This window comes from Phascolarctos cinereus, unplaced genomic scaffold (assembly GCF_003287225.1).
Source record: "Phascolarctos cinereus isolate Bilbo 61053 unplaced genomic scaffold, phaCin_HiC Scaffold_2;HRSCAF=192, whole genome shotgun sequence".
In the NCBI taxonomy this organism is placed as follows: Eukaryota; Metazoa; Chordata; class Mammalia; order Diprotodontia; family Phascolarctidae; genus Phascolarctos; species Phascolarctos cinereus.
Window position 1 is genome coordinate 29,814,421 of NW_027555625.1, and position 24,195 is coordinate 29,838,615.

The window sequence follows — 24,195 nt, forward strand, 5'->3', positions numbered from 1 at the left end:
AGTGATACTAAATTATTTCAAATAAAATTATATTTTCTTGTTCAAAAATTTTGGCAGTTTTTTCTATTACATCCTGCAATATGGTGCTAATATTTTTTTTTGTCAAGTTTTGTTGTTCTAGGTGACTTATAATGCTTAGGTTTTTTTTTTACATTGTGTCACAGAGGTGCATATGTTTTGCTTGCATTGTGAGCATATTTTCTCATTTACATCATTTAGTTCTAGTTTTTGACATTCGCATATATAAGATTTTGAGTTCAAAATTTTTTTGTCTTCCCTTTCCTTCCATCCTCCTCCCCAAGATGGCATGTACTCTAATATAGGCTTCACGTATAACTTCATATTAATTACTTAGTCATGTTGTAAAGGAGAATTAGAGGCAATGGGAGGAACCACAAGAAGAAAGAAAAAAAAGAAAAAAAAAAGAGTGAATAGTATGCTTCCATTTGAATTCAGACTCCATAGTTCTTTCTCTGGATGTGGATAGCATTTTCTATCATGGGTATTTTGGAGCTGTCTAAAATCATTGCACTGCTGAGAACAGCTAAGTCTATCAAAGTTAGTCGTCACACAATGTTGCTGATATTGTGTACAATGTTCTCCTGGTCCGTTAACTTTGCTCAGCATCGGCTCATATATGTCTCTTAAGGTTTTTCTGAAGTCTACCTGCTTATCATTTTTTACAATACAATAGTATTCTATTACATTCATATGCCACAACTTGTTCAGCCATTCTTCAAATGACAGGCATCCTCTCAATTTCCAGTTCTTGGTCATGACAAAAAGAGCTGCTATAATTATTTTTCTACATGTGGGTCCTTTTCCCAGTTTTATGATCTCTTTTGGGATACAGACCTGGAAGAAGTATTGCTGCATCAAAGGGTATGCATAGTTTTATAACCCTTTGGTCATAGTTTGAAATTGCTCTCCATAATGATTGGATCAGTTCACCACCAACAATGCATTACTGTTCCAATTTCCCCACATCTTCTCCAACATTTGTCATTTTTCCTGTTTTTTTTTCATGTTAGCCAGTATGATAGGTATGATGTGATACTTTGAGTTGTTTAATTTGCATTTGTCTAATCAATAGTGATTTAGAGCACTTTTTCATATCACTAGAAAAAGCTTTAATTTCTTCATCTGAATACTGTCTATTCAAGTCCTTTGACCATTTATCAGTTGGGGAATGACTTGTATTCTTCTAAATTTAACTCAGTTCTCTATATATTTTAGAAATGAGGCCTTTATCAGAGATACTGGCTGTTAAAATTATTTCCCAGATTTCTGTTTCCCTTATAGTCTTAGTTGCCTTGGCTTTGTTTGTGCAAAAATATTTCAATTCAATCTACCTAAAATCATCCATTTTGCATTTGATTATGTTCTCTAACTCTTTTTTGGCCACAAACTCTTACCTTCTCCATAGATCTGCAGGTAAATTATTCCTTACTCTCCTAGTTTGCTTATCATACAAGCCTTTATATCTAAATTGTATACTCATTTTGAATTTATATTAATTTATGGTATAAGATGTTGGTCTATGCCAAGTTTCTGCCATACTGTTTTCCAGTTTTCCCAACAGGTTTTGTTAAATAGTGAGTTCTTATCCCAGAAGCTGAAGTGTTTGTGTTTATCAAACAATAGATTACTATAGGCAGTGACTGTTGTGTCTTGTATATCTAATTTAATCCACTGATCCACCACTCTATTTCTTAGCCAGTACCAAGTAGATTTGATGTTGCTGTTTTATAATACAATCTGGTATAGCTATGCCACTTTCCCTTGCATTTCTTTTCATTAATTCACATGATATTCTGTACTTTTTATTCTTCAAGATGAGCTTTGTTATTATTTTATTCTGGCTCTATGAAGTATCTTTTTTGGTAATTTTGTTGGCATTAACACTGAATAAATTAATTTACATAGAATTGTCATTTTCATTATATTAGCTCAGCCTATCCTTGAGCAACTGATGTTTTTCCAATTATTTACACCTGATTTTATTTTTGTGAAAGGTGTTTTCTAATTGTGTTCATATAGTTGATGAGTTTCTCTTGGCAGGAAGACTCCCAAATATTTTATAATGTCTATAATAACTTTAAATGGAATTTTTCTTTCTATCTCCTGCCTTTGGGCTTTGTTAGTAGAAATGCCAATGATTCATGTGGTTTTATTTTGTAGCCTGCAACTTTGCTAAAGTTGTTTATTTTTTGAAGTAGTTTTTTTTACATGATTTCCAGGATTCTCTAAGTATACCATCATATCATCTGCAAAGACTGATAGCTTTGTTTCTTCTTTGTCTATTCTAATTCCTTTCATTTCTTTTTCTTCTCTTATTGCTAAAGCTAACATTTCTAGTACATTATTGCATAACAGTAGTGATAATGGAATCCTTGTTTCACCCTTGATCTTATTGGGAATGTTTCTAACTTATGGGCATTACATATAATGCTTGCTGATGGTTTTAGATAGATGCTACACGTCATTTTAAGGAAGACTCTATTTAGTTCTATGTTCTCTAGTGTTTTAATAGGAATGGGTGCTGAATTTTGTTGAAAGATTTTTCTGCATCTATTGAGATAATCATATGATTTCTCTAAGTTTTGTTGTTGATATGGTCAATTATGCTGAATAGTTTTCCTAATATTGAACCAGCCATACATTCCCTGTATAAATTCTTCCTGGTCACACTGTATTACCCTTGAAGTAAGTAGCTGTAATTTCATTGCTAATATTTTATTTAAGATTTTTTGCTAGTGGATAGAGCACTGGCTCTGAAGTCAGGAGGACCCAAGTTCAAGTCTGGCCTCAGACACTTGATGCTTACTTGTTGTGTGACCCTCAGCAAGTCATTTAACCCCATTGCCTAACCAAAAAATAAAATTAAATTAAAAAATGCATCTCCATTTATTAGGGAAATTGGTCTGTAATTTCCTTTCTGTGTTTTGGCTCTTCCTGGTTCAGGTATCAGCACCATATTTGTATCGTAAAAAGAATTTGGCTGGACTCCTTCATCTATTTTTCCAAATATTTTTTATAGTTTTAGAGTTGATAGTCCTTTAAATGTTTGGTAGAATTCACTTATAAATTCATCTGGTCCTGGAGATATTTTTTTTCTTAGGAAGTTCATTAATGTCTTGTTTAATTTCTTTTTCAGAAGTGGGGTTGTTCAAATACTTTATTTCCTCTTCAATTAATCTGGGCAGTTTATATTTTTTGTAAATATTCATCCATTTCACTAAGATTGCCAAATTTATTGGCATACAGTTGCACAAAATAGTTAATAATTATTGTTTTGATTTACTCTTCATTGGTGGTGAATTCATCCTTTTCATTTTTGATATTGGTAACTTGGTTTTCTTCTTTCATTTTTTTAAAAATTAAAATTAACCTAAAGTTTATCTATTTTATCATTTTCCCATAAAACTAGCTGTTAATTTTATTTATTATTTCAATAATTTTATTGATTTAAATGTTTTTAATCTCTCCTCTGGTTTTCTGGATTTCTAATTGTGCATTTAATTGAGGATTTTAATTTTATTTTCTTTTTCTAGCTTTTTTAGTTGCATCCCCAATTGATTGATCTCTTTCTCTATTTTATTTGTGTAAGCATTGAGAGATACAAAATTTTCTCTAAGAACTGCTTTTGCTGCATCTCATAAGTTTTGGTATGCTTTCTTATTATTGTCATTCTCTTTGTTGAAGTTATTGCTTGTTTCTATTATTTGTTCTTTGACCCACTCCTTCTTTAAGATTAGATTATTTAGTTTACAATTAATTTTAGTCTATATTTCTATTTTTGTTTTTTATTACATGTAATTTTTATTGTGTCGGGATCTGAAAAGGATGTATTTAATATTTCTGCTTTGTGCTTTGGATTGTGAGGTTTTTATGCCCTCATATATGGTCAAAATTATGGTAGGTGCCATGTACTCCCATGATAAAGGTATATTCTTTTCTATCCCTATTAAATTTTCTGTAGAGGTCTACAATATCTAACTTTTCTAAAATTCTATTCTCCTCCTTAACTTCTTTCTTGTTTATTTTTTATTTAGATTCATCTGGTAGTGAGAGGGGGATGTTGAAGTCTCGTACTAGTATAGTTGTGCTCTATTTCTTCCTGTAATTCCATTAACTTCTCCTCTAAGAGTTTGGAAGCTATACCACTTGGTGCATATATGTTATTAATGATATTGTTTCATTATCTATAATATGTTTTAGTAAGATGTAGTTTCCTTACTCACCTCTTTTAATTAGATATACTTTTGCTTTTGCTATTTCTGAGATCAGGATTGTTACCCCTGCTTCATTTTTTTTTTCTTACTTCAGCTGAAGCATAGTATATTCTACTCCAGTCTTTTACCTTTACTCTTTGCTTCAAATATTTTCTTGTAAACAATATGTTGTAGGATTATTTTTAATCTACTCTACTATCCACTTCTGATTTATGTGAGAGTTCATCCCATTCATATTCACAATTATGATTACTATCTCTCTTTCTCTCCATCCTATTTTCCATCCTATATATGTCTTTCTCTCTCCTTTCTCCCTTTCCCTCCTAACTGGAGTTTTGCTTTCAAACACCACCTCCTTCAATCTGTTCTCCCTTCTATCAGCCGCTCCATTTTCTTTCTCTTTTCCCTCACTATTTCTTCCTTCTCCTGTAGTAGCTTTTTGTGCCTCTTTGTGCAATGTAATTTACCCTTTTCTGCCTCCTTCTTTCACCTTCTCCCAGGATAATCCCTTTTCACCACTTAATTAGATGTTTTATCATGACATCAAAGTCAACTTATACTCATGCCCTCTGTCTTAATGTAGTAATAAATGTACAGTTCTTAATAGTTATGAGTATCATCTTCGCATGTAGGGGTGTAAACAGTTTGCCCTTATTGTATAACATTTTTTTTAATTTCCTGTTTACCTTTTCATGCCTCCCTTGAGTCTTAAGAAGAAATTTTCTGTTGAACTCTGGCCTTTTCATCAGGAAGGTTATGAAGCCCCCTATTTCACTGAATGTCCATCTCTTCCCCTGAAAAATTATGCTCAATTTTGCTGATTAGTTGATCCTTGGTTGTAATCCAAGATCCTTTGCCTCATGGAATATCATATTCCAAATCCTATGATCTTTTAATGTAGAAGCTTCAAGGTCCTGTGTAGTCCTGACTGTGGTTCCACAATATTTGAATTATTTCTTTTTGGCTAACTGTAGTGTTTTCTCCTTATGCTGATAAATCTGGAATTTGGTTACAATTTTTTTTTTGGCATTTTCAATTTGGGATCTCTTTCAGGAAGTGTGGGTGGATTCTTTTTGTGACTATTTTATCCTCTGGTTCTAGGATCTCAGGGATGTCTCCCTTTATGATTTCTTGAAAGATGATTTCCAGGCTCTTTTTTGGTCACATTCTGGTAGAACAATAATTCTTAAATTATCTCTCCTGGATCTATTTTCTAGGTCAGTTGTTTTTCCAATAGACATTTTACATTTCTTCTATTTTTTTTTCATTCCTTTTATTTGTTTGACTGATTCTTGATGTCTCATAGGGTCATTAGCTTCTACTTGGCCAGTTGTAATTTTTAATGAGTTGTTTTCTACAATTAGCTTTTGTACCTCCTTATTCATTTGGGCCATTTTACCTTTTAAGAGTTCTTCTCTTCAGTGAGGTCTTGTGCCTCCATTTCTATTTGGCCAATTCTACTTTTTAAGAGTTCTTTTCTTCAAGTTTCCTTTTTCCCTTTTGACCAATTGTATTTTTTAAGGAATTTGTTTCCCAGTTTTTCTTCTTTTTTGCAAGCTATTGACCCTCTTGTGCATATCTCTCATTTCTTTTCCCAATTTTTCTTCTACCTCTCTTATGTTACTTTTAATATCTTGAGTTGTTCCAAAAAAGCCTTTTTGGGCTAGAGACCAGTTCATATTCTCCTTTGAGGTTTCAGATGTGGGTACATTGAAATTGTTGTCCTTTTCCGAATTTGTTCCTCAGTCTTCCTTGTTCCCATAGAAAGAATCTTTGCTCAATGTTCATTTCTGCTTTTTGATCATGATGTTTGAATATTTTCTGGCTTTTAAAGTTGAGTTCTCCTGCTGAAGCACAGGGAGCATTGTCCCAAGCTTCTTGTGCTGGAGACCTTGGCCTTGTTCACTGGCTTTGCCTGCCAGGACTTCAGTAGTTATCTGCTGGAGTCTGTAGGTGCCTGGCTGCTTACCTGCTACTGAACTGGGATCAGCAACACTGAAGCTCTCAGGGTGTGTACGTATTTTGGTTGGGAAAGAGGTTCTGTACCATGGAGGATGCCTGCTTACCTGGGCTACTCTGAAGCTGTGAAGTTTTGGCTCCTAGAGGAAGCCTGAAAACCTAGAGTAGTGCTTTCTTGAGTTGTGTTGCAAGAGGGGGGAGGTTTGGCTGCTAGAAGATGCCTTCTCACCTGGAGTTTTGCTGTAGCACTGGGAGGTTTGGCTGCTGGAAAATGTCTGTCCCCTGATTCATGTGGTGGTTCTCTGATCTGGAGTCTACTGTTCCTGTACTTCTGCTGAGGCACTGGGGAAGGGGGTGCATTTCCTTGTGTTAGTGCTGCCTGTTCCACCACCCTGGCCTCTGTATCTCCTGGTGGTTTACTTAGGTAGGGCTTGCCACTGGCTTGGTGGGACAATTCCAATCCCGTATTGCCCACCTTCCTCCAGAGAGAGAGAGACAGTAGCCTTTTGGGCAAAAGAATTCTGCACCCCATCTGTCTGCTGGCTCAGCTGTTCCAGGATTTTTTCTAGGGTGATATTTTTTGGGTTTTTTAGAGATCAATAAGGGAGAGTAAGAATGATTCACTGCTTACTCCACCAAGTTGGCTCTCAGAAGTCCCCATATTGTCTCTTAATTGTTTTTTTTTTTTTTGCTTCTTGTCTTCTGGATTGTCCTTCACTTCTATGTATTTGCACTTTGAATCTATTGTTCTCTTTTTTGTTTCTTTAATTCTCATCATTTTTGCTATGCAACTAAAAATTTTGTTTTAATAATTCTCATTTTTTTTGAACCACTTAAGAACAGTATGTTGTGGTTCTACATTCTCATTGAATTCCCCATAGTCACCTATCTCATTAAATATTGGATCATTTCCCTTTGTTTTTAGTATTTATTCATAGATGCCTGAACTCTTTTACTAGACTTTGAGGCCACATTTTCTTCAATTGCTATCACTTTTCTTGTTGATTTGTCTCTTTGTGTTCAAGGTCTTCAAGTTTTTTTTTTCTTCCTGAAATTTTTGATAATTTCAGTCTCTCCCTCCTTATTTTCCCCTACCTTTCAGTTTCTGATTCCCTCCATTCTGAATATAGTTTCCTTTGTGGTTGACTCTCAAAGTATCAAAGTCTCCTGCTACACTGGGCAATTCACAGTTCACCAGCCTAGGTCTGTGACCACAATGACTTTTACTTTGTCAGAAGTAACCTCTTGAAGATGCTGTGCTCTTTCTCTCAGGCTTAGCTGAATACTTCACATTTCTTCCTCTCCTACATATGTATCCTTTCCTTTCTTTGTACCTTAGTTCCTTGGCCTGGCATTAGCACATCAGAGTTTGTCAGCACTGTTTTCCAAGGCACCTGCTATTCGGAGATTTTCAGTACTGATGTTACAGGTATGTCTGCCCCAGCATTAGTTTTACTGGTTCTATGAAGTTGATTCAGATTCAGCTTGCTAGTGCTATAGAGTTGCTTACCTCAATATTGGCAGTTCAGAGTTTTGTTGCACTGATGCTACAATGGATCTGAGGAGGATTTTGCTCCTGAGGGTCTGTAGCCATCTGGCAACCTATCATAGTCTGGACAAATATCTAAAGCCTGGAGTTGACATCTCCATAATACTGGAACAGGAATGGAAAATAAAAGAGAGGTATGGAAAATGAGTTGCAAAGAAAAATAATAGATTAGAATGTGAGGTCTAAAACTTTATCCAAATAAGAAATTTGGCTATATTGCTTCTTCTTACTCCATTATCTTTGCTACCAGCTCTATGGTTGTAAAACTGAAATGAAAGAGTCCATAGAGACAGGTAAGTACCACAGTGCATAGAGTTCTGGGCTTAGAATAAGGAAGTCCTGAGTCCAAATATTACATATTATTCTTACTAGTTGTGTGACCATGGGAAAGTCACTTGACCTTTTCATATCTCAGTTTCCCTCATGTAAAATGAAGGGATAATATTTGTGGGCTTTTAAAATTTCTTCTAGATCTAAGTCTATGATCCTATGATGTGCAAGGTTCAAGATGCATCCAAAATAGATATCACAGTATCACACATACAATATGAATTGAAAATGAATCATAGAAATAACAGGAACCATAAGAATTTTGCAACTATTGAAATGGACCATGAAATTCTAGGTTTACTTAAGTTTTATTTCAGAACCAGTGAAATGGACCAAATATTTAGCTATGGAATCAGTTTCTCAATAGTCAACTTTAATGACTGCAGTGGGGAAAAACATATAGAAGTGCACTTTGGTCAATTTTCCAATGTCATATAGCCATATGCTAAGTGGGCCTGATTCACTCTGTATAATTTCTAACCCTGTGGATTTCTTCATTTGGAGGGTTACTAATTGTAGGAGGGTCACCATCTGTTCTGTGTCTGGAGAGGAAACAAATAAATGGCCTTAAAATCAAACAGAATGGACAGTGCATTTACCTTGAAATGTCTGGAGCCACTCTCACTGCCATCCACCTGTGCTGGCTTTTGGGCTTTTGGCTGCCTTGGACAACAATAAATGACTCATAAAGTTCATGTTTTATCAAAGGCACATAGAAAGCATATATTCATTTAATACCTTGCTTTAAATCATTCTCTCAAAAAATCAATTATATTATGGCATTCAACTATCTTCTGATGCTCACACAAACAAAATCATGATTTTCTTGATATAAGGCATTGGATACATGTAATATCATCCCCTCATTTTACAAATGTAGAAACAAGTCCTGAGATGTTAAGGGACTTGCTAATAGTCACAGAGATAGAAAATGATGGAGTTTAGATTTGATCCCAAAACCTCTTACTTAACTACATTTTTATTCAAGTAATGTAATTATACAAGCATAAAACACCACAGTTATGAAGGCCTTTAAAGGCTATTGATAATTCCAACCCCAATTTGCTTATCCTTTCCACTCTTCATGTTATATCACTAATATTCATTTTTAAACTTGACGATACTATCTTATCACCTGGTTTTGTATTGTGGAGTCAAAGTGTTTGGAAGTTTATTTGCCAAGATTATATGAGTGAAAATTTTGATGTCTGTGAAATAAGGAAAGGTGAGCTCAAAACAACTTTTCAAACAAATTAAATAATCCTCATGGAGAGTAATATGCATGGTATTTATTTTGTTTTGTTTCTCTTTTGGAGGAGAATCTTAGATATGATGGATGGCAGTCCTCACAAGGGAAGAATTCAACTAAAGTACTATCCATGGGAGAATACATCTGGTTGATTGCTTCAATAACTAGATTCTAAGTTTAGCTATTTTGCTGAAGCATTGTAATTGCAATAATCTTCCTCTAAATTTCAGCACCCAGGGATAGAGTTCCTGTCTCCCTGCCTTAGTTATAGCTCTGCCTTTTTATTATATGATACAGGGATACTGATTTCTCTCAAATAACTCAATAAGATAGGACAGTGAAATGAGTTCTAATCAAGGGCATTGAAGTTGAAATAAACAAACAAGTGAGTTTCCAATGTAGTACCAGGTACAACTTACCCTCTAAACTTAGGCAAGGGATTTGCTCATTTAAAGAATTATGAATTATTGAAAAATACTCTGGGCTAAATTGGCAAAGAGTGCAGGTTAAGTGAGCAATCAGGGACTTTGTCACACAAAATTACTTACAGCAAAGAGAATTATTTTCAGAAACAAAATTGAAGGACTCATTGCAATTTCATAGTATCACACAGGATTTGTCTACCAATAGTTCTCTATGGTTTAAATCTCAAAGTAGGCCTAAAATTAAAAAAAAGTGAGAGTGGTATAGGGAGGAATCTTGGAGCCTACTTCCACTTCAACATTTTGATTCAATGAATGAGAAACATCCTGTAGAATTTAAGTTCTTTGGAGGTAGAATGAAATTCCTTTCTCTAAACCCACAGTGCCAAGCACAGATCTTGTAACATGGTACACATTTAATAAAGACTTGTTGATTGGTTTACTTCTGAATGAAGATTGGACAACCAAAATATTGATTAAACATTCTCTGTGTCCCAAGCCCTATGCTGATTTTGGGGATACGATTAGAATTAAAGGGATATTGTCCTTATTCTCAAGGAGCTTGCATTCACATGGGTAGAGATGTTACCTATGGAAAGCTTCAGCTGTAGGTTGGATGGAGAAGCACAGTGATCCTTGGGGTAAAGATGTTAGACAGTTGCAACTATGTGAGGACCTAGAGGAAGCACTGGCTGGGAACATAATAAAGTCTAAGGAATAATGTAGAACATAAGGTGCGGCTGTGAGGCACAAGGGTACTGATATTCACTAGGTTCTTAGAAGTTTGGTCTTGACTGCCTTCATTCATTAGAACTTAAGCAGGGGAATCAGGTTGGAAGAAAGTCTCATATGACTTGCTGATACCACATTTTTCAGTGCCTTAGCTTAACTGTCTTAGTGCCTTCTCATGCTGAAATGCCAATAATTTATTGATTTCTCATAAAGTCATTAGCTTCCATTTCCTCAAATCTAATTTTTAAAGAACTATTTTCTTCAATGAGCTTTTTGATTTCCTTTTCCATTTGGCCAATACTGCTTTTTAAGGCACTCTTTTCCTCATTGGCTTTTTTGGACCTCTTTTGCCATTTGGCTTAGGCCATTTTTTAAGGTATTATTTTCTTCAGTATTTTTTGGGTCTCCTTTAGCAAGCTGTTGACTCATTTTTTCATGATTTTCTTGCATCACTCTCATTCCTCTTTCTAATTTTTCCTCTATTTCTGTTACTTCTCAAAATCATTTTTGAGCTCTTCCATGGCCTAGGACCAATTCATGTATTTATTGTATGCTTTGGATGTAGGAGCTTTGACAATGTTTTCTTCTTGTTGTATGTTTTGATATTCTTTGTCACCGAAGCAAAATTCTATGGTCTTACTTTTTTCACTGTTTGTTCATGTTCTCAGCCAATTAATTGACTTTTAAACTCTTTGTTAAGATAGGGGTCTGCTTTCTGTGTGGAGGATGTACTATCCCAAGCTTCAGGGATTTTGTGCGTCTGTTTTCAGAGATACTTCTGGGGACCTGTAAATTTTCAGTTCTTCCAAGGTGGTATGATCAAAGGCAAGGTGTTTATTACTTCCCAGGCCTGTGCTCTGGTCTATGAGTGATCACAAGTACTCTTTTCTTCCTTAGAACTGTGAGGATTATTCTCTCTCCACTGCCACCATGAGCTCCACCACACCAATACTCCTCCTATCCCCAGGACCACCACCCAGGACTGCAATCCAGATCCAAGCAACCAGAAAGCAAGAAAAGACTGCCTCAGCACAAGCAAAGAGATCCCTACAATCCCCCTGTGATCATTCACTCAATGTCCTCTCTGTCTGTGGCCTGGAAGATCTGGAATCAGCCACTGCCTCAGGGCTGTACCAGGATTGGGGCCAGACCAAGCTCCTCTCTCAACAAGGTCCAACAAACCTTTCTTACTGACCTTCTAAGTTTTCTTTCACATTTGTAGGTTGAGAAGTCTGAAACCACTACAACTGCTGGTGATTCAGACCCTGAGGCCTGCTCTAGGTTCAGTGAGGACAGGTCTTTTCCCATATGGCCCACGCTGAATGGTGTCCCTCTCCTAGTCCAGTGCAAGCAGACCTTTCCATTAACCATCCAGGTTGTCTTTGGATGGAAATTTGTTTCACTCTGTTTGTGTGTTCTGCTGCTCTAAAATTTGTTTAGAGCCATTTTACAGGTATTTGGAGGGGTTTGGGGGAGAACTCAAGCAAGTAACTGTTTTTACTCTGCCATCTTGGCTCTGCCACAGATTACTGTGGGGAAAGAAGGACACAGTAATACTCATAACTGTGAATATTAATGGGATGAACTCTCCCATAAAAAGGCAGATAGCATAGTGGATTAAAAGCCATAATCTCAAAATATGTTGTTTAAAAGCCAACATTTGAAGCAGAGAGACACAGTAAAGGTAAAAGGCTAGAGTAGAATATATTATGCTTCAGCTGAAGTTAAAAAAAAAAAAAGAAAGATGGTATCAGTCCTGATTTCAAACAAAGCAAAAATGAAAATAGATCTGATTAAAAGAGCTATGGAAAGAAACCACATCTTGCTAAAATGTACCATAGACAATGAAGTAATAGCATTACTGAACAAATATGCACTAAGCTGTATAGCATTAGAATTCCTAGAGAAGTTAATGGAGTTACAGGAAGAATGGACAATAAAACTATATTAGTGGAGTCCTCAACCTCCCCTACTGTGAATTGACATTTCTAATGACAAACTAAACAAGAAAGAAGTTAAGAAGGTGAATAGAATTTTAGGAAAATTAGATATGGTAGACTGTGGAGAAAATTGAATGAGGATAGAAAAAGAATATATCTTTTTCAAAGTGGTACAAGGCAGCTACTCAAAAATTGACCATTTATTAGGGCATAAAATCTCACAATAAATTGCTGAAAGGCATAAATATTGAATGCATCCTTTTTAGATAATGATGTAAACAAAATTACATGTAATAAAGGGACATGGAAAGACATACTTAAAAAATTTAGAAACTAAATAATCTAATCCTAAATCATAGAAATAATCCATAACTTCATACAAGAAAATGATAATAATGAGATAACTTACCAAAACTTATGGGATGCAGTGAAAGTGATTCTTGGGGGATGTTTTACATTTCCAAAATACTGACATGAATAAAATAGAGAAAGAGGAATGCAATGAACTGGGCATGTAAGTAAAAGAGTTAGAAAAAAAGTAAAAATCTCCAATTAATTACTCAGTTAAAAATTCCGAAAACCAAATGAGAACTTAATTAAATTGAAATTAAGAAAACTAGTGAACTAATAAATAAAATTAAGAGACAGTTTTATAAAAAAGAGGTAAAATAGATAAACCTTTGGTTAATTTGATTTAAAAAAGAAGAAAATCCAATTTCTAATACAAAAACAAAATGGGTGAAATCATCACTAATGAAGAGGAAATTAAAACAATATTTAGGAACTACTTTGCCCAACTTTGCGCCAATGAATTTGACAATCTGGTGAAATGGCTGAATATTTACAAAAATACAAATTGCCCAGATTGATAGAAGAGGAAATAAAACACTTTAGATAAAAGACTGATACTATAAGCATATTGGGAGAGAAAGGAATAGTTTACCTAACAGATTTATGGAGAATGAAGAGATAGAGAATATTATGAAATTCAAAATGTAATTTTAATTACATTAAATTGAAAAGTTTTTGCACAAACAAAGCCAATGAACCAAGATTAGGAGGGAAGCAGAAAACTGGGAAATATTTTTTATAACCAGGGTCTCTGATAAAGGCCTCATTTCTAAAATATATAGAGAATTGAGTCAACTTTGTAAGAATACAAGTCATTCCCCAACTGATAAATGGTCAAAGGATATGAATACGCAGTTTTAAGATAGAGAAATAAAAGCACTCTATAATCATACAAAAAAAAAAGATGCTCTAAATCAGTATTGCTTACAGAAATGCAAATTAAAAGAACTCTGAGGCACCACATCACACCTATCAGGTTGGCTAACAAGACAAAACATGAAAATAACAAATGCTGGAGAAGATGTGGGAAAATTGGAAGACTAATGCATTGTTGATGGAGTTGTGAACTGATCCAACCATTCTGGAGAGCAATTTTGAACTATGCCCAAAGGGCTATACAAATGCTCATATCCTTTTACCCAGCAATACCACTCACTTATAGATTTGTATCCCAAAGAGATCACAGAAATAGGAAAAGGACCCATGTGTACAAAAAAAATATTTATAGCAGCTCTTTTTTATGGTGGTTAAGAATTGGAAATTGAGGAGATGCCCATCATTTGGGGAATAGCTGAACAAGTTGTGGTGTAAGCATGTAATGGCCTACTATTGTGCTATAAGAAATGATGAACAGGTGGGCTTCAGAAAAATCTGGGAAGACTTATATGAACTTACACTGAGTGAAGTGAGCAGAGCTAGGAGAACATTGTACATAATAGCAGCAACATTCTGCAAAGACTAACTTTCATAGACTTAGCTCTTCTCAGCAATGTAAGAATCTGAGACAACTCCAAAAGCTTCATGATGGAAAATGCTATCCACATCCAGAAAAAGAACTATGAAGTCAGGATGGAAATTGAAGCAACTATTTGTTCTCTCTCTCTCCCTCTCTCTCTCTCTCCTCTCTCTCTCTCTCTCTCTCTCTCTCTCTCTCTCTCTCTCTGTCTCTTTTTTTTTCTTCTTTCTCATAATTCTCCTATTGGTTCTAATTCTTCTATACAACATGACTTATGTGAAAATATATTTAATACGTATATGTAGAGGCTATATCAAATTGTGCACCATCTTTGGAAGGGGGAGAAGAAGGAGGGGGAAAATTTAAACTCAAAATCTTATGGAAGTGAATGTTGAAATCTAAAAATAAATCAATTAAAAAAGTTAATAATTTACCCCATTCTACCTCTCTTTTCCTTCTGCACCCATTATGTTACTCTTTCTCGTCCCTTAATTTTTTCATTTTTATTCCCTCAAATTCATCTTACACCTGTACCCTCTGTCTATATATATTCCTTCTAGCTGTACTCTCAGTGATACAAATTTTAAGAATTATAAATATCATCTTCCCATGTAGGGATATAAATAGTGTAACTTTATTAAATCGTTTATGCTTTCTTTTCCCATTTACCTCTTTACTCTTCTCTTGGGTCTTGGTATTGGAGGTCCAACTTTTGGCTTAGTTCTGCTCTTCTCCTTATGAAATCTTGAAATCCTTTTGTTTTGTTGAAAGACCATTTTCCCTTGATATGTTCTACTTAACTTTGCTGGGTAAGTGATTCTTGGTTATAGTCCTAACTATTTTGCCTTATAGAACATCATTCTGCATGATCTCTGATCCTTTAATATTGCCACTGCCAAGTCCTATGTAATCCTGATTGTGACACTCCAATGTCTGAATTGTTTCATTCTGGCCACTAGTACTATTTTTTTTCTTTTACCTGATAATTCTGCATTTTGTCTTTAATGTTTTTTGGAATTTTTATTTGCAGATGTCTTTCCTGAGATGATCACTGGATTCTTTCAATGCCTATTTTGCTCTCTGGTTCCAGGACATCAGAGCGGTTTTCCCTGATAATTTCTTGAAAACTACTGTCCAGGTCATCCTTTGGATTATGCCTTTCAGGTACTCCAATGATCCTGATGTTGTCTCTCCTGGATCTATTTGTTTTTCCCATGAGGTATTTTACATTTTCAAATTATTTTTACTTTTATTGATTCTTGATGTCTCTTTAGCTTTCACTTGCCCAATTTTAACTTTTAAGTTGTTAGTTTCCTCCATAAGCTTTTGAACTTTCTTTTCAATTTCACTGATTTTACTCTTTAAGAAGTTGTTTTCTTCAGCAGATTTTTGTATCTCCTTTTCCATTTAGCCTATTGCACCTTTCAAGCAGTTTTCCAAGCTGTTGACTCTTTTTTTTTCATAATTCTCTTGCATTACTCTCATTTTTTCCAAATTTTTTTCTCTCATATGATTTTAAGCTTCTTTTTCAGCTCTTCCATTAGTTCTTTCTTGGCTTGGGACCACTTCCCACTTTTCTTTGAGGTTTTGCTCACAGGTGTTTTGACACTGTTGATATCTTCTGAGTTTGTATCTTGGCCTTCCCTGTCAACATAATAACTTTCTGTGGTCAAAGTCTTCTTCTTCTTTTCTACTCCTTTTTAGGCCTTTTTCCTTGCTTTTAAATTTGAGCTCTGTTTCCAGGGCAGAAGGAACACTATCTCAAGATTCTTCTGCTAATGCCTACAGGTCCTGTCTATTCATGTGCTGCTATGATGATGTTGCCCTGAGGCTCCTAGGACACCCTCATGTCTGGTGTGGAGGTCCGGCCACTGGAGGTCACCTTCCCCTGAAGGCTACACTAAAACATGTGGTAACTTTGGCAGCTGGAGTCTGCGGATTACCCTGGTTATGCCAATGCATGTGAAAGGTTCTGTTCTTGGGGTTTCAATCAGGATCTCCTGCTGGTTTGCTGAGATGGACCTTTCTGCTGGCTCACTGGAAACTTTCTGTCCTGATGTGAAGAAGAAGAAGAAGAAGAAGAAGAAGAAGAAGAAGAAGAAGAAGAAGAAGAAGAAGAAGAAGAAGAAGAAGAAGAAGAAGAAGAAGAAGAAGAAGAAGAAGAGGAGGAGGAGGAGGAAGAGGAGGAGGAGGAGGAGGAGGAAGAAGAGAAGAAGATGATGATGATGCTGATGATGATGATGATGATGATTAGAGAAAATTCTCAGTAAAAATAGAATTTGAATTGGTACTTATAGGGAGTGGATGAATTGGGTATCTGGGGCTGAAAATCAAGACCATTTCAGCCACGGAGGATAGCTAGAGAAAATTCCCAGTGCCAAAATATGGAGTGTCTGGTTTTTGGAACAACAAGAAGTTCAGAGTGATTGGAAGAGGAAATATTTGAGAGTAAGGTGTCAAAAATTGGAAAAGTTGGAGAGGACTAGGTTATAAAGCATTTTTAATGTCAAACAAAGGATTTTGTATGATCTTGGAAGTAATAGGGAGAAACTGAGTTTATTCAGTAGGGTGTGCCTTGGTCAGACATATACTTTAGGAAAATCACTTTAATGCTGAATGGAGGAGGGCTTGGAGAGAGGAGACAATTGAAGCTGCCAGTCACACTAACAGGCTATTAGAATAATCTGCATATGAGGTTATGAGGGGCTACACTAGAAAGGTGACAGTTTCAGAAAATATAAGGGGCCATATATGAGAGCTGCTACAAAGGTGAAATTGACAAGTCTTGGCAACAGATAGGATATTGGTGTGAGAGATAGTAAAGAGTCCAGCCTAACTCCAATTTCTGATCCTGAAGTTCTGGGAGTGTGATGTTTCCCTCTACAGTAACAGGAAAGTTAGGAGGGGGAGAGAATTTAGGGGAAATGAAAATGAGTTCTGTTTTGGACATGTTGAATTTAAAATGTCTCCTAGACATCCAGCATGAGGTGTCTGAAAGGCAGTTGGAGATTTGAGATTTGAGATTAGTAAAGACACTGGTCCAGGACAGGTAGATTTGAAAATCATCAAAATAAAGGTGGTATTTAAATCCACAGAAGCTTATGAGATTTCTAAGTGAAATGGAAGGAGAAGAGGGTCAAGCACAAAATACTGAGTGACATCTATAGTTATAGAGCATTATCTAGGAGAGAATCCAGCAAAGGAGACAATAGCCAGGAGAACCAGGGGGCAGTGATGAGTTCAAAACCTAGAGAAAAGAGAGTTTCAAGAAGGCAATGACTGGCAGTGTCAAGGGCTGCAGAGAGATCAATGAGAATGGGGACAGAGAAAAAAGTCACTGAATTTGGCAATTAACAAATCATTAATAAACTTAGAGAAAGAAGTTTCAATGGAATGATAAGAGGAGAAGTTGGTTTATAAGAGTTTTGTGTGTGTGTGTGTGTGTGTGTGTGTGTGTGTGTGTGTATCTTTCAGACCTAATCTCTTAATTCTATTAAATATTTCCACTTCATATTCATAAGGGATGTTATTTAGGTCATACCTACATTGCCTGATGGTTTTCTATACTTTCTTTAAATTTAATTTAATGTAATCAAAATTATCCATTTTGCATTTCATAATGTTCTCTGTCTCTTGTTTGGTCATAAATTCTTCTGTTGTCCATAAATCTGAAAGGCAAATTTATTCTTTGCTCTCCCAGGTTGCTTTTACTATCAGCCTTTATATCTAAATCGTGTACCCATTTTGAAATTATTTTGGTATATGGTGTAAGATTTTGGTCTATGCATAGTTTCTACCATACTTTCTTCCCATTTTCCCAGCAGTTTTTGTCAAATAGTGAGTTCTTATCACAGAAGCTGGTGTCTTTGGGTTTATCAAACAATAGATTACTATAGTCATTGACTACTATGTCTTGCATAGCTAACCTATTCCATTGATTCACCACTATATTTCTCAGCCAGAATGAAGTAGCTTTGATAGTTGCAGCTTTATTATACAATTTAAGATCTGGTATGGCTAGGCCACCTTCCCTTGCATTTCTTTTCATTAGTTCCCTTGATATTCTAGACCTTTTGTTCCTCCAGATGAATCTTGTTATTGCTTTTTCTATCTCTATAAAATGATTTTTGGTAGTTTGATTGGTATGACACTGAATAAGAAAATTAGCTTAGGTAGAATTGTTATTTTTATTATATTAGCTCTGCCTACCCTTGAGCAAGTGATGTTTTTTCCAATTATTTAGATCTGACTTTATTTATGTGAAAAGTGTTTTGTAATTGTGTTCATAGAGTTCCTGGGTTTGTTTCAGCAGGCAGATTCCTAAATATTTTATAATGTCTACAGCAACTTTAAATGAAATTTATCTTTCTGTCTCTTGTTGTTGGGTTTTTTTTAGTAATATATAGAAATGCTGATGATTTATGTGGGTTCTTCCTTCAAATTTAAGTCTGAATTTTGTCATAGGAAACTCATGATTTAAGCCACACTCAGCTCCACATCTTGTTTTAATTAACTCTACAGAGCTTCTTCACTTCTGACTGCAAAGTATATAATCAACCTGATTTTGATATTAACTCTTTGGTGATGTCCATGTTTATAGTCATCTTTTGGGTGGCGAACAACAGTGTTAGCTATAATCCATGAGTTATCTTGAGAAAACTCCATTAGTCTCTGCTCTATTTTATTTTGTACTCTAAGGCTAAACTCGTCTATTATTCCAATTATCTTTTGATTTCCTATATTAGTATGCCAATTCCTATGATAAGTATGACTTTAATTCTGGTGTTATTTCTAGATGTTTTACATTTTCAGTGAACTGAACAACTTTGGCCTTTATCACATCAGTGTTTGGAGAATTAATTTATAGTACTTTGATGTTGAGTGGTTTGCCTTAGATTCAAACATCATTTTGTCACTTTTGAGATTTTGCACCATTTCTGTTTTTTTCACCCTTTTATTGACTATGAGTGTTACTCCATTTCTTTCAAGAGATTCTTGCCCACAGTAGTATGTATAGCAATCACCTGAATTGAATTCACCCATTCCCATCTATTTAAGTTAACTGACACCCAAGGTATTGATGTTAATCTTTCCATCCCCTGTTTGACCACATTGATCTCACCCTGCTTTGTAAATTTTACATTCTAGATTTCTATGCAATATTGGTCTTTGTAACACCAGACTTTCCTTTTGTTATCAGACGTATCCATTGCTGAGCTTCTTTTTTACTTTGGCTCATCTGCTTCATTAGTATTGCAACTATTTGTGGTTGTTAAGTACTCTTTTCCAGTAGCATATTGGACACCTTCTGACTTCACTTTGTCTGTGGGGTTTTAACTTGGCAAAGATACTGGAGTGGTATGTAATTTCCTTCTCCAGTCAATCACATTTTGTCAGTACTTTCTGCTACGACCTGTCCATCTTGGGTAACCCTGCACATCAGAGCTCATAATTTCATTGAGCTACACATGCCTCTCTACCATGAAAAACCAGTTACCCAGGAGGAAAATTATTCAGTAGAGCCCGATTATTAATCTTTGGGGGGAGGAGGGAGACATTTTAATGGGTACTCATTACCTGGTAAAGGGAAGCAGTCATACAACTAGAACTGATGACCTAAAAAGTGGTATCTTGATTTCTCATAATGAATATGCAGGAAGACACATTATGCTGATATATTTAATGCTACTTATTTCTGAGATGTGTGCAGGCTTTCAGGAAGTATGATACCTTAGGAAGAAGAATAGATGTGACCTTCAATAAACATAAAGTTGTTTGGAGCGAAACAACTACAGATAACGAAGAGACGGCACCATAAACGGTGATAAAATAGGGTGTTTCCTAATTTATTTTTGTTTTATTGTTGTTGTTGTTGTTTTTCCTGTATGAGGCTTTCAGGTTCTAGAATAAGGGCCCATAAAATTATGATAGAGTGTATCTCATAAGAACCAGAGAAAATATGGCAGCACACTCTACTTTAGTTCACTTTTACTTGATAAGATTTTTTTTTCCTAACAATGAGCTTAAATATGACTTTCTACATTTCCTACTGCTTGCTCCTGGTTATACCCTCTGAGACCAAGCATAATAAATCTAATCTATCTTGCACTTGATAGACAGTTACCATATCTTCTCCTGCAACCTAAACAACCCTAGTTCCTCAGCGTAATTTTCATACTGTATGATTTATAGTTACCTCACCATCCTAATTACTACCTTGTAGATGGAATTCAATGAATCAATGTCCTTCCTAAAATGCAGTGCTCATAATGGAACCAGACTACTCTAGGAATGTGGTCTGACCAGAGCAGGAATACTGGGACATTCATTTATATCATTCTCATTACTGTCCAGTCGAAAATTGCATTAACCTGTTTGTTTAACAAAGATAGGGCCTTGGGGGCTAAAACGAATCAAGAACAGCTAGATGTAGTCTTACTATGTGTTATCTTAGCTTTCACATCCCTGTTATTCAATTGTATTCTTTCCTTCCCAGTTTTAGAACATTCTCTCAAATGATGGGGAAAAAAAATTGAGAAGCAAGATTTAATTAGACCTACATTTACCCCATTATCTGTTATTATCATCCCATCCACATGGAGCAACATTTCTATCTCTGCTCTCATCATCTTCTTTACCACAATACAGCTTAACAAACATCCTTATTTTATTTTTTTCTCAACACACTCAAATCATTGTGTTTTGTAAGTTAAAACAATAGCAAGCAGTTTTATTATACTTTTGTTATCTGCTCAAGTATTTGTATACTTTGCAGCTAAAATCTAAATTATTTAACATGTACTTTGTGCATCCATATCAGTCTTTTAAAAATATCACCCCTTTGTTGCTTATGTGAGTTACTCATGCTTGTGTCTTGAGAGCTTTCTGATCCTGGCTATCTTCCCCAATAAAATCTGAAGACAAACGATGTTAGTTAAAAGACCCAAAGGAAGACAAAATAATACAAATTGAAAGCTTTGATACTATAATTACCAAGTTTGGCCCCAAGGAAGAAATATATTATATGCCACAAAACAAATACAAATATAAATGTAATATATATATATATATATATATATATATATATATGTGTGTGTGTGTGTGTGTGTGTGTGTGTATACATACACATACACATACACACATATGTATGGATAAATGCATATACATATATAAATTATATTGTGTGTTTTATATGTGCATTTTGAATTCTGCAGAACTTTTCCCCCTCTTTTATGAGGTATGTTTCTAAAGACTATGATAAGGGAAGACATGTAATGGGAAATGCAGATGATATAAAAGGAAAATTTATAAACACAAATTCACTTTTCATATGATCTACAAATTTAATGAAAAAAGGCTGCTTAATTTTCTTACTCTTATCTGTTTAATTAGATTCATTTTGTCCTAGTCAACCACTTCTGTTCTCATCTTTGTTTCAATGCTATTTTCATGCAAATGATTATAAAAGGCAAATAATCAAAATTATTTATTTTTATGGGAAAAGAATAGCCACTGAGTTCATGTAATAGGTAACTGCTGCTGAATAACACTATAACAAAAGAGAGATTCCTGGCATTAAATCCTAGGTTTTATTATGCTTAAGCACAAGTTTGGAACTCAGATTAATGGTATCTTTCTATGAAGTTAGTTAAATGTGCTTGGGAGGGTTTAATTATATAAACAAAACATACATGCAGATATATATGTTCATAAATACACACAAATTACATATGCATATACATACATACAGACATAGATATGAACATTATATTACATTATATTGTATTGTTATAGTATATTATATTATATTTTATTGCATTGCTTTATAATATTCCCCTCTTTCTTTTGTTTTATGTCCAAAAAAAAATACAAAGTTCTATTAATACAATTATTCTATGAGTCAAATTTTATCCAGTCACATATTATCATAATATTAATGTTCCAGGAAACAAGCTTCAGAATGGGTATGAGCTCAGCAAGAAGCCTGTGTATACAACCAAAGACACATATACACACCTGGACCCACACCCACACCCATTTATGGAAACAGGGAAAGATATCTTCTTGCAGCTCTTGTTTGGTGTCATACTTGGTAACTATAATGATCCATCCTTCGGTGTTTGTTGTTTCTATTTATGGTCTTATACTTGATATCTGATAAGTTTTTCTGCTGTGGTTTTTAATACTCTGATAAAACAATTATTTTTAATTTGTTTTATAAGCCTATATGAAAATTTTAGATTAAACAATGTCTACCAAAGTTCTTTCCAGTTTTCTGACAAGTTCTTATCAAACGCTGAATTCTTTCTTAGGTAATTTATCTCTTCAGGAGCACTGAACAATTTTTTTTATTCAATTATTTCTACTTTTTGTCTAATCTATTTCACTGATCTACTTTTTTTTGTTAACCAGCAATAAACAGCTTTGATGATTATTGCTTTGAAATATATTTGATGTCTGGAAGTGTTATTCCCTCTTAATTTCTACCTTTTTTTCCCCCATTCTTTCCCTTGATCTTTTACTTATTTATTTTCTCTCTTCCAAGTGAATTTATTAACTATTTTGTCAATCTAAAGAATCTCTTTTGTATTTTGATTGGCATATCTTTAAATCTGTAAATTAACTTTGGAACCAGTGTTTGAAGGGGTCATCTAGAGAGTCATTCAGTTAACAAGTTTTCATTAAGCTCTTAATATTTGTCAAACATTATAGTAAGCACTAGGAATGCAAACTGAAACCAACAAACAAAAAATAATGACAGTCTATTCCTTCCACCTAACATTCTTATGGGAAACACAACAAACATAGGACAGTTGAAAGTGAGGAGGGGAATGAAAGTACCCAGTGCAGGGTCAGATAAAGAAATCCAGACTTCACTCTTCTGACAAACTAAGACATTGCTGGTGTGGGCATTCTCCTAAAATAAAGGAGCTATATAATCAGAGGGAAAATTGCATTCTGGGAAGATGACAGAGTAGGTCAGAAATTTTCAGGCTCCCCAGATTTCCTCCACAGACTGAAAATAACCAAGAAATGAACATAGAGCAGCAAAAACAAGGGGGTAAAGCAATTGTCTGCCTAAGACATCTTGAGAGGACTTCAGAGAAGAATCTAGGGGCTGAGGTTTAGTTTGCATAAAACTTGCAAGCCAACTTCACTGAATCAACAAACAGCGGGCCCTAAGAAAAGCAGACTAGGACTCAATGACATTTCATTTCAACTTTCATGTCATCCACAGACTCAATAAATTTCATGAATTTTTACCTTGCAAACTTTCATTTAAAGAACAGCAGAGGCTGAGTGAGGGAAAATTGAAGGATCCTCTGCTGTTTCCAAACGTCAGGAGTAGTAGTGCTGATCCAGGGCTGTGGCTGTGGGGAAAGAGGAACAAACATAAATCTGGTGAGTACAGTACCACAGGGAACAAGAACATTTTGGGGACAGTGTGGCTAAGGGATCTAACTGTGGCTTAGGAGAGCAGGAGAGGAGTCCCTGAGGTTCATATTTAGAGGAAAATAGTAAGGTAAAAAAACAGCCACTTCTACTCTAAAGAGTAACATCAAATGCTCATAACCTCCCCAAAAATCAAATGAGAGAACCAGGAAATAGTTAAAGAAATATCATACTTATTTTTACATCTGAAAAACTAAGAAGGAGTTAAGAGACTGCCAAACTTCATAACTTCATAATGGCAGGGTCTGGAAACATGCTTTGTGAATTTCTCACATTCAGTGTTTTACCAAATAAATCACAGTTATTGTGTGATTTGATAACATAAAAAGATAAGCATTCACTTAATTCTTCAAGTGAAAATGAGATATCTTTAGGATCTATATATTTTGTTACATGTATATATATATGAGTATATGTATGTATGTATGCATGCATGCATATCAAGAAGACTTGAGCACAAACCCTACCTTTGAAATATACTAATTGTGTGACTTGGGGCAAAATGCTTAATCTCTCAAT